We start from the raw sequence: 14,631 nt of genomic DNA, 5'->3' as shown, positions 1-14,631 counted from the left end.
TTTTTAAGAAGGATCATATGTCACGTATGTTCTTGGGTGGAGGTAAATTAGAGATAAGATCAATCTTAGCCTTATCTACCTCAATTCCTTCGGAAGAGATGATATGTCCCAAGACAATTCCCTTACGAACCATGAAATGACATTTCTCCTAATTAAGTACCAAATTCTTTTCCCCACATCACTTCAGCACATTTTTTAAAATTTCCAAACATTCACTGAAGGATGGAGCAAAGACGAAGAAGTCATCCATGAAGACCTCTAAATATTGCCCTACTATATTAGAAAAAATACTCAACATACATCGCTGAAAAGTAGCGAGAGCATTACATAGTCCAAATGGCATCCTTCGATAAGAAAAGGTATCGTAAGGACATGTAAATGTTGACATTTCATGATCTTCAAGGACTATCTCGATCTGATTGTAACCCGAATATCCATCAATGAAACGATAATATGAATGACCAGCTAGCCTTTCCAAAATTTGATCGATGAAGGGCAAAAGAAAGTTGTCTTTCTTCATGAAGGTATTCAACTTCCTGTAGTCAATGCACATTCTCCAACCGGTAGTGATCCTAGTTAGCACGAGTTCATTGTTGGCATTAGCTACAATGGTGATTCCTAACTTTTTAGGAACCACCTGAGTTGGACTCACCCATTAACTATTGAATATTGGGTATATGATACCCACATCTAATATCTTAAAAACCTCGACCTTAACCACTTCCTTCATGTTTGGATTTAGTATATGTTGTGGTTGTCAGGAGATCTTCGCATTATCCTTGTGATGAATGCGGTGAATACAAATTAAAGGGTCAATTCCCTTGGGGTCCGTAATCGACCATCCAAGGGCTCCTTTGTGCTCAATGAGAGTAGAGATAAGCATACTCTCTTATTCTTGCTCTAGGTGGGAAGAAATCACCACCGGTTATGTCTCATCTTGACCTAAGTAGACATATTTCAAATCAGAGGGTAAAGGTTTTAAGTCAAGCTTCGGTGCCTTGAGGTTAGATGGTAGAGGCACTGCATCAGTTTAGGGAAATTCTTCAAATTGTGCCCTCCACCGATTAACTTTAAGTACCGGCACAGTATCAAGCATGACACCTGCTCCCTAATTGTATCATCATCAAAATCATGGGAGTGTGCCAAGCACATTTTTAGAGGGTCAGAGGATAAGTTCATCAGGGTTCTATCTTCCACAAACGAATCAATCATATTAATGTCATGGGTATTGTCATCATCCTCCGCCTGTTTGCTCATATTGAAGAAAATATTAAGCTCTAATGTCATATTCCCGAAAGATAGATTTATGACTTCATTCCTGCAATTTATAATTACATTTGATGTAGCAAGGAATGGGCGACAAAGGATGACGGGAATTTAAGTGCTCATGTCCACGATGGGTTGAGTATCCAAGAAGATAAAATCTACTCGGTAGTAAAATTTATCAACCTAGACCAACGCATCCTCAATTATTCCTTTTGATACATGAATTGAATGATCGAAAAGTTGTAATGTGGTCCGAGTGGGTTTTAATTCACCCAAACCTAGTTGTTGGTAGACTGAGTAAGGAATCAGATTTACACTCGCTCCTAAATCAAGAAGTGTGTGCTTAATCCAGTAATTCTCAATTACACGAGTGATGGTTGGGCAACCAGGATCTTTCTAATTTTGTGACACATCTTACTTTAGGATGGCAATCACTTTTTCTATCAGAAAAATTCTCTTTTTGATGCTTTGCCGCCTTTTGGTTGTGCATATGTAATGCCCTAAAAATCGAAGGTCGAGCATAGACTCGACTCCTGAGTTCCAATCCATCACTTATGCAACATAGATAATGATGATTAAATGTTGTCCGTATTAGTGCCTTAAACATGGTAGGGATTATACCAAAACAACATATCATACTCCAGAGACAGGTGAATTTTACAAGCGGAAGACTGTATTAGTTGTATAAGATATATGAACTGTAGTAAGTCTCCGAAGTATAATCAGGTTACTAGGTTAAACATGTACATGTATACCCTCAAAATGTACAAAAAAAATATACATGTGTGCTTTAAAATACAATAATAACGAGTGTAATGATAACTAGTCAACATCCCTGTAAGCCCCGTCGATCGGAACACGGTCTACATAGACACGCCTGATAGCTGCATATAGGAGAAACCCTCCTCATCATCCTCAAAGTCCTGCTCTGCCTCGCAGGTTACGCCATCATCTGAACCTACAACAAGGTCTGGTTGGTGTGTACAACACCGTCCCGTAATATGGGAGTGAGTGTTCAACTCAGTAGAACAATAAAGCAAAGCTTAACATGTTATCAATTCAGTCAAGCAGTAATGATAAAGCAGACATATCAGACGTTCCTAGATACTCTTATTAATGCAAGGATGAAATGTAAGCATGATGCATGCCCTCGCCTACACTCCCTCGTGCGACACCATCTTACGGTCGCGGCATGCTTTCTTCCCTCTGTGCTCTTTAACCCAGGGCACATGCAGTGCGATGAAATAAGCGTGATACCGAGTTATTATTAGTCATTTTCATACAGCAGGATTGGGAAGCTAAGGTACCTCCCTTATATCAATTCTCAAACAATGATCCAATCTAGGGTCACCAATCCTAGTAAATCTCATACGATGTTACGGTTCTAGGTCGCTGTAAAGGGCTCGTCACCTTATCAATGCAGGCCTAGTGTACTCTTGTTGCTATGTAAGGGCTCGTCGCCTCTATGCAGTTTTAGCGTACGCTCGAGGTCACTACAAAGGGCTCGTTACCTTATCAGTGTAGGCCGACAGCTCGAATACAGTGTCCCATACCACCGTATTCGGCTCACGAGTCTGGGTTGCTCACTGGTCACTACGGGGAGGCTCGTCACCCCAGCGTAGGCCGACAGCTTGACCACGGTGTCCCATACCACCATGCCCAACTCATGATTCTTAGCGGATCGAGGTACCAAGGTTTAAAAGGGTTTTCACTGGTGAGTTTGGTACCTTAGATTTAAGCAGTAGCGTCCATACATGGTGAACATACATCGGTCAATCGGGTTACTTGACGAGCTCGACTAGTACGAGTGCACATTAAGTTAATCGACATGAAGTGCGTAAGCACTCTGTGTGACCTAACCACTGCCGACATCCCAAGTACGGCTCGGATTCATCAATCACATCTTGTGTGGCGAAACAACCTCAGCCACCTATTCCAAGCCTGTTACCGATTGCCTGGACTATTCCGTAGTTCCAAACACATTCAATTATAACAAATAATCATACAAGCTAATCAGAATAGTAATGGATTAACAATTCCAAACATACAAGCCTGTGAGCATTTGATGGATTTCAACTTAAACATGAATTCACACATATGCAGTGTCTAAGTAAAACAGACAAAGAATACAAGTTACATGGAGAAAATCATACACATCGTTAAGATAGTTGAGAATCTCTTCTCAACGTCCATATAACATATAATTTATTACACACTTGTTCATTCAGACATTTCTACAAGCACTTAGACTACACATTCCAACATACATGACGTATGTTGGTGATAGCACGTTTTAGGGCAAATCCTTTCGCCGAGGAGTTATTACACATACAACTAGCATAAACATATGACAATTAATCATGGTAAACACACGTTCAAATTCTATGCATATACGATACTTTCTACATATACATGGAATACACTAAACTCAATATAGTTCATATATATCAGAAACGCGATACAAACATCGCATTTGGCATGTGAAATTACACCCACATCAATAATAAACCATTAACCGACATTGAAAGCCTTAAAAACCATAACCTATACGTTTATAGTCCGCACCTTTCGCTAGTAGACTTGTAACGAACTCAGTTTTAAAGCTAAGTCTTTGTCTACAGTAGATTGACAACCTATATCATAAATTAGGTTAGCTATTTCATACCTTACACTATCTGAAACCCTACAACAGATTATGGTTAGGTTTTCTTACCTAATAACGAGATTGGTATCGACCGTATAGCGACACAGGAGCGGTGGCTAAGCACGTGGAGCGTCAGGAAAGATCCCAACCTCTATCTCTCACTCTCTCTCTCTCTCTCTCTCTCTCCCCCTCACTTTCCTCTTCTCTTTTCTCTCTTCTTTCCCTTAGGGTTTGCAAATTCGTATGGCATATGAGAGTGGGTGTTTAAGGTCCTTATATAAGCCCAGGTTTGATGGGAATGGCCCCAGGGCCAAGGATACTTAGGTTATATACAAATATGGGTTGTTTCCATCTAATGGAGCACTTTTGGTGGCCCCTTTTCCACGTGCGGTCAGACTTAAGCTCCCTGACCATTAGGCGGAGTTTTCGACCCGATCAGATTTACAGATCAGCCGTGGTGGACCAGTTTCAATTCAACGGTCACGGTCACTCGATAAGGGCCACAAGTACATCGACATGTGTGGGACATTTCTCTGGATCTGAGGCTGTATTTGGGTTAGATTCTGACGGTCTGAATCCTTATATTTAGCCCGTAAGCGATGGGTCTCAGATTACTTAAATTCAGATTTTTATTTCTAAATATTTTCACATTTCTCACACTCTTTGCTCCGAGCTCAAGTTGTGCATTTCTAGACACTATTAAGACTTTATTTTTAAAGGGGTTGTCAAGTCCAGTATTACGGTCTTAACTATATCATTTCAGGGTAATCAGACTCTCGACGTGCGGTCTAGGTCCGATACGGAGTTTCGGTGTGCTCCCGAGAGCAACTGGGTTTTGAGATGGATTCTAGATTTCAGGGTAATGTAGCATCTATGATTCTACACATTTTGAGTCTTGTATTTCATATTTAAAGTAGTTCGAGCTAATTCTATTGATTGTTCAGTTTAGCACTTAACTAAATCGTGCCCTAATTATAATAGAATAAGGTCCTAGGGCAGTTCTACGCCCCTTTCTGGAAATTTTAGTTGGTATATTATTTTAATAATTTTTATAATATTTATTCATCAATTCCACTTCATCCCTACCAAATTTCATTAGATTTTGTGTTGTAGAAAAATTCTAAAAATTCCAGAAGCGGCAGCTGTCCAAACTAATGGTTTTCAGATAGTTGTCACAAAGACCTATATTTAACTATATTAAGTATTTTATTATATTTATTAATTATTTTTATATGAAACTAGAATTATCAAGCTTCAATATGGCTTTTGAATCACCTAAATCGGAGTTATAACGAGGGAGATATGACTTTTCAAAGTTAAACAAACATTATAGAATTTTTCTGCCAAAAACGGTCGTCGGCCCACAGCGGCCCTGCCAGGCCCACTTGGCGGCGAGCCCCTCACCGGTCGCTGGACTCTGAGGTGCCGAATACATGCGGGACCCACCTCAGGTCCCCCCGAATTGTGTCGTTTGGCCCTCGTGTCCGTGTGCGGTATTTTCGGGTCCAATTTACAAACCGAAATGAATTTATTTGACATGCAATATATGATTTTGTGGTAGGAGACGCTAATCTATCCAACTAACCTATTTATTTTATTATATTCCAAAATGTTAAGGGTCAAAAATCCATTTTATCCATTTAGTTACTATTTATGGTAAGTTTTAGTTTCGGTATTATTCTTCATCATATATACCCTAGGATTGGTGTGTATTATGAATGTGCTTAGAAAAATTTGAAGGATAGGATGGTGAAAGGTGAGATTTCGAAGGAAAAGGGTTAAAAAGGGACTTTACGCTTTGGGATTGAGTTTTGAAAAGTTAATAAGGTGTTAGGATTGACCCATTGCCTACTCTAAGTTGGCAAAAATCTGGAGAGTTACAATCTACCCCCTTAAAAATAATTTCATCCCCGAAATTGGCTAAGGGTAATAAATAAGGATTTCATTATTTCTTTTGCCTAAGCTTTCTTGATTTCAAGTTGATATGTGTGGTAGGGTACATATTATTTATGCAAATCTGACTTAATTTAGTCTACCCTCCTTAAAACTTCTCCGCCCTGAAATTGGCTAAGGCTCCTATTAGGTCTGTATTCAACGAGCACCTTGTAGATACATTGACATTGGTTATTGCAATTCAGCTAGACCCATTGTTAGTCCTATTCTTTAATATGAATTGGTTTAATACTTGAATCCTAATTACTTTTATTCAATGACTTCATTATAGACATTCTAAGGACGATTCAGATCCTATTTAGTGACTTATCCCTTCGCACAGCCTAGATCAATTTCCTTCGATCTTGGCCTAGTGGGGCAGGGGCCCACCACGCTTCCGCTGCTCCACTCTAATCCAATGGATGTATATACTGACTTAACTAGATTAGGCTCATAATGTTCTACCCCCCTTAAAAATTATTTTCACTCTCAAGGCTTAAGGATCTATATCCTGATCCGTATGTCAGCATAAGGTGTACTTTGGGACCTATCCTCGATACAGAATGGGAAACGATCTCTCAATACATTGGTCTTCCTTTCATCGATGAGGCGTACTATGACGTTGGTACCTATGGTTACAGAAATGAGTTAAAAATGATGGGTGTTGTGGTTGATTTCGGGAACGAGTGTAAGTTTATGGCAAGATGCCTAATTCTACCAAGGAGTTTTGTTACGGTCCAGACTTACCCTCTTTAATCATGTCCAGTTTAATACTATAAGATAATTTATACATTATTAGTACATAAGGAATTTGGACAAAATAGGTTAACATGCAGATTATCCTTCTAAGTTCATATGCACAATATGTATGCCAGAATGGTCTATGATTTGGGACCTAATTCCTAACTGTCTGTTGCCCATTTGAGAAACTTCTTGGGCCTAAAAAGAAAAATATCTATTGGCTATGTACTTTTAATACTTCTCAAAGATGAAGTAATAAACTTTTAGTTGTAAGTGGTACGGCCAACACGGAAAGAAATTTGTGTAGTGGGTCTAAGCCGGATACATAGACCTTCTGCCTAGCTAGTACAGAAAATTGTCGTATCAGTTCTTAATCCTAATTGATCCCGAGCTTCTGCTTGATCAGATCATTGAGTTCATTGGTAACTACCAGGATTGAGAATTTGATTCAAACCGTGAATACTTTGCTTATATATCATTTCTCTACTCCATGTTCCTGATTAAAATAAGTCCTTAAGAAGGCAATTATAGGGGGTGTGTTGTTTAGATCTAACGTTCAATCCAAGGGATATATAAGTTTCCTCTGAGCGTGAATACTTTCTAAGTCAAACAAGCTTCCTAAGAGTTACTAAAGAAGCCTATAAGTATCAAGAGGATTTAACGAAAGAATAAGGTCTCAATCCAACCTAATCAAACTGACCAACTAAGTCTATCATTCAATTGTCTTAGCATAATTAGTGTTTTACATTCCTTAGTATAACTAATTTCCTAGTCGTAATTTAGGAGCAGCGGTAATCCAATAGTTGGAATCTAAAGTCTACACTCATACGCTAGTTAATTTCATACCATCTCTAATACAAGAAACTGTTTTATTGCTTAGGGTCAAATGTTGTCTGATTGGAATTGAGTTGCCCGAACTTGAATGTAATTGCACTCGTGCATTCACACATGACCATACCAGCTAAGAAGGTCCTGGGGTTCATGTTATTAATTTATTGAATTTCCTACACTGTTAACTCCTTTGAAATCTAAGAGTACCAATCTTAGGTCCAAAACTCTAAGACCCTGTTTGGCCAGAGGTACTAAGTTGTATTAAATGGATTTCGTTGCTAATCCCACCTCCGGATGTGGAAATACATGTTTGGAAGGAGGGTGGGATGGGAAAAAAATCAATTTCATAAGCTTTGGAAAATAAGCCTTGTGTTGAAAAGTGTGAGATGGTATTTCCAAATCCCTTGATGATAAATTTCCAAGTGTAATTTGAAAGGAAATCTCGGGATTTACTTTTAATTGCATACATTCTAAACATGGTGTTAGAACCCATGGGATACACCCAATTTAGGGACAATACCTTACACGTGCATTTATTATTACTTTTACAATTTCATCCACCCTAATCTCACCTAGGTTAGAAAATTCGTATGGAATGAGAGAGTGAGGGTTTAAGAGCTCGAATGAGAGAGAATGGGAAGGGTTGGCAGCTGTGGTAGAGGTTTTTGAAGGGGTGGTGCAAGGGTTGCACGAAAATGAGAAAATGAGTGTTTGGAGGAGGCGTTTGAATGAAAAATCTGAGATTTTTGGAGAAAAGGAGAGCTTGGGGTGATGGTTTGTGAAGGAGAGGAAGCATAGGAGGGGTTTTAATTGACCCCACATGCGTCCGTGGGCCACACAGCACCTAGGACCGATCGGCCGCCCGGCCAGGCCCGTTTGGCGGCGAGGCCTCGCCAAACCAGCGAGGTCCTTACCGGTCTCTGGACCATCCGGTGAGGGCTCGCCCTTTGGGCAAGATCCTTCTGTCCCCTGGGTCCTAAAAAGGTGTGGGTCCCACCCTGGGTCCCCTTGGAGATATTCTATTACGCCCCCGACTCCGTTTTGAGTCGTTTCGGGTCATTTCAAGCACTTTCTGATGCAACCTCATCTTTTCTCGATTGTTGAAGACTGAGATTGGGTAAATCATGGTCTAAACCAGTCAATTAATGGTCTAGGGGTGATTCGGGATCGACTCATGCGATCATGGATGGGTACAGACCCGAGCAAAGCGATCGATTTCAGTGAACTTTGCCAATTGGCGAAATCGGGGAAACTTAAGCTTGTTTCTATATTTCTCTCGCACCCAACTATGTCGAAAAGCATCAGCGTATGTCATGTGACCATAACCCAGGTCCGGTTTAATACAAATCATGCTTTGATACCATCTTGTAACGGCCTGAAAATCGAGGGTCGAGCATAGACTCGACTCCCGAGTTCCAATGCATCACTTATGTAACATAGATAATGATGATTAAATGTTGTCCGTATTAGTGCCTTGAACATGGTAGGGATTATACCAAAACAACATATCATACTCCAGAGACAGGTGAATTTTACAAGCGGAAGACTGTATTAGTTGTATAAGATATATGAACTGTAGTAAGTCTCCAAAGTATAATCAAGTTACCAGGTTAAACATGTACATGTATACCCCCAAAATGTACAAAAAGAATATACATGTGTACTCCAAAATATAATAATAATGAGTGTAATGATATCTAGTCAGCATCCCTATAAGCCCTGTCGATCGGAACACAGTCTACATAGACACGCCTGATAGTGCATATATGAGAAACCCTCCTCATCATCCTCAAAGTCCAGCCCCACCTCGAAGGCTATGCCATCATCTGAACCTACAACAGGGTCTGGTTAGTGTGTACAACACCGTCCCGTAAGGTGGGAGTGAGTGATCAACTCAGTGGAACAATAAAGCAAGGCTTAACATGTTATCAATTCAATCAAGCAGTAATGATAAAGCAGACATATCACACATTCCTAGATACTCTTATTAATGCAATGATGAAATGTAAGCATGATGCATGCCCTCGCCTACACTCCCTCGTGTGACACCATCTTACAGTCGTGGGATGATTTCTACCCTCTGTGCTCTTCAACCTGGGGCACATGCAGTACGATGAAATGAGCGTGATTACCGAGTTATTATTAGTCCTTTTCATACAGTAGGATTGGGAAGCTAAGGTACCTCCCTTATATCAATTCCCAAACAATGATCCAATCTAAGGTCGTTAATCCTAGTAAATCTCATACGATGTTATGGTTCTAAGTTACTACAAAGGGCTCGTCACCTTATCAATGTAGGCCTAGTGTACTCTTGTTGCTACGTAAGGGCTCGTCGCCTCTACGCAGTTTTAGCATACGCTCGAGGTCACTACAAAGGGCTCGTCACCTTATCAGTGTAGGCCGACAGCTTGAATACAGTGTCCCATATCACCGTATGCGACTCACGAGTCTGAGTTGCTCACTGGTCACTACGGGGAGGCTCGTCACCCCAGCGTAGGCCGACAGCTCGACTACAGTGTCCCATACCACCATTCTCTGCTCATGAGTCTTAGCGAATCGAGGTACCAAGGTTTAAAAGGGTTTTCACTGGTGAGTTTGGTACCATAGATTCAACTAGTAGCGTCCATACATAGTGAACATACATCAGTCAATCGGGTTACTTGACGAGCTCGACTAGTACGAGCACACGTTGAGTTAATTGACATGAAGTGTATAAGCACTCCGTGTGGCCTAACCACTGCCGACATCCCAAGTATGGCTCGAATTCATCAATCACGTCCTATGTGGTGAAACAACCTCAGCCACCTATTCCAAGCCTGTTACCGATTGCCTGGACTATTCCGTAGTCCTAAACACATTCAATTTTAACAGATAATCATACAAGCTAATCAGAACAGTAATGGATCAACAATTCCAATCATACAAGCATGTGAGCATTTGATGGATTTCAACTTAAACATGAATTCACACATAGCCAGTGTCTAAGTAAAACAAACAAAGAATATAAGTTACATGGAGGAAATCATACACATCGTTAAGATAGTTGAGAATTTCTTCTCAACACCCATATAACGTATAATTTATTACACACTTGTTCATTCAGACATTTCTACAAACAATTAGACTACACATTCCAACATACATGACATATGTTGGTGATAGCACGTCTTAGGGCAAATCCTTTCACCAAGGAGTTGTTACACATACAATTAGCATAAACATACGACAATTAATCATGGTAAACACACGTTCAATTTCTATACGCATACAATACTTTCTACATATACATGGAATACACTAAACTCAATATAGTTCATATATATCAGAAAGGTAATACAAACATCGCATTTGGCATGTGAAATTGCACCCACATCAATAATAAACCATTAACCTACATTGAAAGCCTTGAAAACTATAACCTATACATTTATAGTCTGCACCTTTCGCCAGTAGACTTGTAATGAACTCAGTTTTAAAGCTAAGTCTTTGTCTACGGTAGATTGGCAACCTATAGCATAAATTAGGTTAGCTATTTCATACCTTACACTATCTGAAACCCTAAAACAAATTATGGTTAGGTTTTCTTACCTAAGAATGGGATTGGTATCGCCCGTATAACGACACAAGAGCGGTGGCTAAGCATGTGGAGCGTCAGGAAAGATCCCAACCTCTCTCTCTCCCTCACTTTCCTCTTCTCTTTTCTCTCTTCTTTCCCTTAGGGTTTGTAAATTCGTATGGCATATGAGAGAGGGTATTTAAGGTCCTTATATAAGCCCAGGTTTGATGAGAATGGCCCCAGGGCCAAGGTATACTTAGGTTATATCCAAATATAGGCTGTTCCGATCCAATGGAGCACTTCTGGTGGCCCCTTTTCCATGTGCGGTCGGACTTAAGCTCCCTGACCATGGATCTAGGTCAGGCTGAGTTTTTATCTCGATTGGATTTACAGATCAGCCGTGGCGGACCAGTTTCAGTTCAACGGTCAAGGTCACTTGATCAGGGCCACAAGTACATTGACATGTGTGGGACATTTCTCCTAATCTGAGGGTATATTTAGGTCAAATTATGATGGTCTGAATCCTTATATTTGGCCCGCAAGCGATGCGGCTCAGATTACTTGAATTCAGATTTTTGTTTCTAAATATTTTCACGTTTCTCACACTCTTTGCTTCGAGCTCAAGTTGTACATTTTTAGACACTATTAGGACTTGATTCTTGAGGAGGTTTTCAAGTCTAGTATTGTGGTCATAACTATATAGTTTCGGGGTAATCGGACTTTCGACGTGTGATCTAGGTCCGATACGGAGTTTCGGTGTGCTCCCGAGAGCAACTGGATTTTGAGATGGATTCTAGATTTCAGGGTAATGTAGTGTTAATGATTCTACATATTTTGAGTCTTTTGGTTCATATTTAAAGTAGTTCAAGCTAATTCTATTGATTGTTCAGTTTAACACTTAACTAAATCGTGCCCTAATTACGATAGAATTAGGTCCTTAGGCAGTTCTACGCCCCTTTCTGGCACTTTTAGTTGGTATATTATTTTAATTATTTTTATAATAGTTCTTCATTAATTCTACTTCATCCCTACCAAATTTCATTAGATTTCATGTTGTAGAAAAATTCTAAAAATTCCAAAAATGGCAGCTGTCCAAACTAATGGTTTTCAGATAATTGTCACAACAACCTATATTTAACTATATTATGTATTTTATTATATTTCTTAATTATTTTTATATAAAAATAGACTTATGAAGATTCAATCTGGATTTTGAATCACCTAAATTGGAGTTATAACGAGGGAGATATGACTTTTCAAAGTTGGACAAATATTGCAGAATTTTTCTACCGAAAACGGGTCATCGACCCGCTGCGGCCCTGCCAAGCCCGCTTGGCGGTGAGGCCTCGCCAAACCGGTGAGCCCCTCACTAATCGCTGGACTCTAGGGCAATGGCTCACCCCAGGGCCGAGCCATCGCCCCAGAGTCTAGCGATTGGCGAGGGGCTCCACCTCGGGTCTCCCCGAATTGTGTCGTTTGGCCCCCGTGTCCATGTGCGACTTCTTCGGGTCCAATTTGTAAACCGAAATGAGTTTATTTGACATGCAATATATGATTTTGGGGTAGAAGATGCTAATCTATCTAACCTATTTATTTTGTTAGATTCCAAAAGGTTGAAGGTAAAAAACTCATTTTATCCATTTAGTTACTATTTATGGTAATTTTTAGTTTCGGTATTATTGTTCATCATTTATACCCTAGGATTGGTGTGTATTATGAATGTTCTTAGAAAAATTTGAAGGATAGGATAGTGAAAGGTGAGATTTTGAAGGAAAATGGTTAAAAAGGGACTTTACGCTTTGGGATTGAGTTTTGGAAAGTTAATAAGGTGTTAGGATCGATCCATTGCCTAAGTACATCTAACTCCAAGTTGGCAACATTTCGGGATGTTACAGCATAGGTCTTTAAGAAATTTGGCATATGAAGGAATTTGTTTCATAGTATCTAGAAGAGGGATGTTAACATTCACTTGTTGAAGCACCTCTAAAATGTCTTGAGAGTTAGAGAGAGCTTTTGGTGCAACCAACCATTGGGGGAATGGAGCAATCAACTTTCTTTAAAGGTCCGGTTCTACCTCATGTGGAGCATTACTAAGTCTATCAATTTCATCTACTTCCAGGTCATTAAGCTTTCTAGCCCTTTCTAGAATAGATTTGTAAACTATCTTCTCACTCTTAAGAGTGGTGATAGACTTAGCTTGCTCCATTGAATTTGAAGAGCTTGGTTCACTAACTCCGTATTGCGGTTTAGGGTTGGGGATGGGTTGAGCTGGAAGTATCCCTTTCTCCATAATCGTAACACATGAGTTTATCTTTTGGATGGCATTTGTGAGTTCTTGTAAGGCCTGAATTAAAAAAAAAAAAGAAAATCCTAAGTTCCTTGGTTTTGAATTTTCTTGTGAGACTAGCCACTTTAGCATTTATATCGTCATCCTCATTCAACAAGTATATTCCACCCCTCTCCTTTGATTGATTAGGCTTAAATGTAGTGAGTTTGTCAAAGTAATCCCACACTTCATCGATATTTTTGTTCATGAATTCCCCATTACGCATCGTCTCAATGAATTGGCGCATGAAAAATGTCAGTCCGTTATGAAAGAAACTTGTTATGCGCCACGTTTCAAAACTGTGTTGTAGGCATGAACTGACAAGATGCTTGAACCTTTCGTTTTCCTTTTGGGCAAAGTTCATGATTGACTTCTTGAAGGTGTTCGTCTTATGGTATGGAATTTTTTTTTTTTTATGAACTCCATCATCTCATTCCATGCACTAATGATCGCAAATGTAGTGAGTGCAACCACATCTTAGCTTTTTCTTTTAAGGAGAAAGGAAAGAGATTCAGCCTAATTGTGTCCTTAGATATGTTAGGAAAATATAAAGTGACTATAATCTCGTCAAACTCTTTCAAGTGTAGGTATGAACTTTCATATTCAAGTCCAAGGAACTTTGGAAGGAGTTGGATCACTCCTGGCTTGATATCCATGCGTCATGTATTTTCTGGAAAGATCATACTGGAAGGTGTGCTCACCCCCGCCGATTGTAAATAGTCTCATAAAGTACGAGGCAGGGGTGCATGATGCACCTCATTCTCATCTTAGGCTTCCACAATCGAAGGTTACAGTTACCTTGCTAGTTGATTTTCAAGTTGATTAGCAGCCATCACTTCAATTAACTCTGAGGATCTCAAGTGGTGTCTAACCCTAAGATGGATAGATAACCCCTCACCTAATCCTCCTTCACTTAAGAGACGTAGAGTGTCGTCATGGACCCACTTGGGCATGAAACACTCTTAGTCCTTAAGTTCAAATTTTAACCTAACCCTAAAAAGAAAGGAACCTGAAGCAGTAAGGAATCTAGAAATAGAAAGAGAGAGAATTAGAAAGAGGTTACCAAATTAGAAGTTTCTATATTGAGATCCTGAAAAATAAAGAAAAAAAATTAGTTTCTAAAAAAAAATTAAGAAAGTTTCTAAATCTGGAAATAGAAAGAAATGTTAATTTCTAAAAAAATTAGGAAAGTTTTTAAATTTGGAAATAGAAAGAAAAGTTAGTTTCTAAAAATAAATTAGAAAGATGTGAGACCCGACCCGAGTTCGCTTGTGTGCATGTGTGTGTGTGAGTATGCATTTTCTTCTTTTTGGTCCCGCGGTCCTACCGGTCAAA

Source organism: Magnolia sinica, chromosome 1, assembly GCF_029962835.1.
Source record: "Magnolia sinica isolate HGM2019 chromosome 1, MsV1, whole genome shotgun sequence".
NCBI classification, from domain to species: Eukaryota; Viridiplantae; Streptophyta; class Magnoliopsida; order Magnoliales; family Magnoliaceae; genus Magnolia; species Magnolia sinica.
The sequence above is the reverse complement of the archived record's forward strand: the minus strand, read 5'-3'. Positions refer to the sequence as shown.